Below are 3,016 nucleotides of genomic sequence, written 5' to 3' on the forward strand. Positions count from 1 at the left end.
CCACGCCTCTGGTCCTCACACCCACCTGCATCTTCTGCAGTCAGACCCGAAGCCTCAGGTGTCTTTGAGTCTGGCAGTTCTCTCTCTTTTTAAGCCTCTCTTCGTTAACTTTATGAACCCATCTCTATTCTATTGTCCTATACCATTGTGGCTCCAGGGACACTGGCAAGGCTGTTGACACACAGAGGTACGGAATTATCAATCTTAAAAAGTATCTTTATACTTCATTCCACCTTCATGCTGAAAGGGGCATAGTCAAAGATGGCCCTGTCGCCTCTTCTGATTCTCCTTTCACCTTCCTTTCCATGCCTTACCTTAGGGAATTTTGAATGGGAATCAAAGAAAAATGGATTATCCTAGATAGCTTCCCTAATTGTATCTTTTTGGTCTTGCATTTGAATGATGCCTTCCACCTGAGAGGTCAAGAACTTACCACCTTTAGTCTCAGACTCTGCAGGACTCCTCTTGCAGAGAGTGGGTAACTCAGGCTTGGCTGTCTATGGTGAGGCGACGACCATGTCGGGTATTAACAGAGTGGACACGGAGAAATGAAACAAAACTATTAATACCGCATACAAAGGTGTGACAATTCTGTGACTGGGTGACTTGACCCTGTTAAATGTCAATTCTATGTTTAAAATGAAGAACTTAAAGAATCCTCACTTTTATGAATCTGCCTTTATGAATCCTGACTAATTATGCTGTTCTAGAACCTGGAGATTCAACAGTGTACAAGACAGACGTGGTCCTGGCTTGTCTCATACTTAACATAGAGACAGATGCACACAAAAAAATAGGATCATTTCAGACATTTATAATATTATGAATGAAGAGAAGGGGCCAGCCATTCTGTGCCCCTGGGAAAAAACACTCTGGGCAAAGAGACCAGCAATTGCTAAAGCCTTGAAATGGAAAGGCCTGAAGTATAAAGATGTCCCTTAGGACCCTCTGTGAACAATGGGTAAATGATCAGGACTGTAGAAAGATGTTACTCCCAGTTTGAAATTCAGATAGAGTGGTGACTTCCAATGAGGTTGGGTCCCTCCAAATTGAGATGGCACTGAGATAGGAGCAACCAGAATGCCATTTAGTGATAGGCTGGTTTACATCTTTTATTGTTATTCATTCACTCATTTTATGTGCATAAGCAATTAAGAAGAGCGCTAAGGGTTACAAAATGAAAAAATTATGGTCTTGGCCCACTAAAAACTTACAAATCAAGAGAGGAGTTGAGACAGTTAAGGTGCAATGTGCTAAATACACGCCCCACCCCCCAAATCTTCAGGGACCAGAGCGGGTGTGGAGGAGACGGAAAGTCAGGTGCACCAAAGGAGGGCCAGCGGTCTTTGGCGTTTGCTTTTCACACTTTGCTTTGGGACTAAAAAAAAAAATAAAAAGCCATTTCTCTCTTATGGATTCTAGTTCTTGTCTAAAGTCCAGACTTTCAAGACTATGGCCCCTACTGGGAGTTTAAGAGTCTATAGTAATTTGGTCCCTTCCAGGATGGTAGCATGAGGAACTCCACGGACACAGGGCCCAGTGGAACAAGTAAAACTGGTAAAAATGTATTAAAAACAAGTGTTTAAAATCTCTGGAAATTGTAAAAAGGTCATACAACAAATGAAGAAACATTTTTTCGAGAAAATCTGTTAAAGCTCAGTAGAAACACTAAGCGTTCGGAGCATTCGCACCACGCCCCATCCCTCCCTCAATCCACCCAAGCTCTACCCAAGGTGGGTGTGGACAAGAAGATGGCGCTCCCTCTCCCCACCCAACCAGAAGTCCCCATAGCTCACAAAGATGGGCCCGGTGCCCCCATTTCTCAGCCCTTCTAACCACAAATAGGAGGCTAAATTTCTGATGAGTACAATGAAAAGTCTGTGTCCCTTCATTCTTTCTTCATCAAGCTCCCACTCCGGATGGCGCCTCTGCCCCGGGTACACCGGCCATGAATCCTTGGAGCTGATGGTCTTTGCCCAGCTCACTTCCCAAGCAGATTCTACGCTTAGGGAGATAAGCCAAGAAGACAAGGGGCTACTGTGCCTGCTCAGCTCCCTGAGACGGGGTCAGAGATTTCGGCAAGTGGAGAGACAAAGTCCATGAAAACAGAGAACTCTGAAGCACTCACCAAAGGAACTGATTTCATTTGAAACAGAATATGGGAAAGTTCAAGCCTAAAAGTGTTTTTGGAAAAAATATTTCTACTAATTAAGAGCAAAAAGATAAACTATAGTCTTAGTCTGTTCATGTTGCTATTGCAAAATACCTTGGACTGAGTAATTCATAAAAAATAAACATTTATTTCTCACAGTTCTGGAGGCTGAGAAACCCAAGATCAAAGTGCCAGCAGGTTCAGTGTCTAGTGAAGGCATTAAATGGCACTCTTTAAATGGGTGGATTGCATATTATGTGAAATATATCTCAGTAAAGCTGTTTTGTAAGTGTCTGTAATAATCTGACCCTTTGTTACGGGCTGTAACAGTGTTTAGAAAGCTATCACTGCTTCACAGGAAGGTTAGGGGAGTGTGGGATGCAGGAGTAATGGGAATAAGAAAGAAAGCAAGTCACAAGGGCTAGGAGGATAGACTCCTCTCTATTATAAGCACAATGAAGAATTGTGTGCATGTTTACAATCTATAACACACATGTTAACATGTGCATCTAAAACCTTTCTCGGTTAAAATTGTCCTTGATTTTATAACAGAATTTCTTTTGACAAATGTTCAATGACAGCATACTTGGGCAGATAGAATCTGAACATATACCTATCCCCCGGGCAGCTTTGGGGCCCTTGTTCCCCAGGGTAAGTCTCAGAAGATAGTACACTGCAGTAGAGATGTGGCTCAGTGCCTCTTGTGGGAGAAGTAGGGCAGCAGGTGTGCAATCCAGCCCTCAGCTTTGGCAGCCAACATCTAAGAGGAACCAGGGGCAGATGGTGGAAATCTAGCAGGCAGGCTCACCATGCAGGAAGTGTCTCAGCAGGAAGGCAACTCATCCACCTGCCAGAGTTTTAGGA

The sequence above is a fragment of the Otolemur garnettii genome, unplaced genomic scaffold (genome assembly GCF_000181295.1).
Source record: "Otolemur garnettii isolate 467f Iridium unplaced genomic scaffold, OtoGar3 scaffold00027, whole genome shotgun sequence".
NCBI classification, from domain to species: domain Eukaryota; kingdom Metazoa; phylum Chordata; class Mammalia; order Primates; family Galagidae; genus Otolemur; species Otolemur garnettii.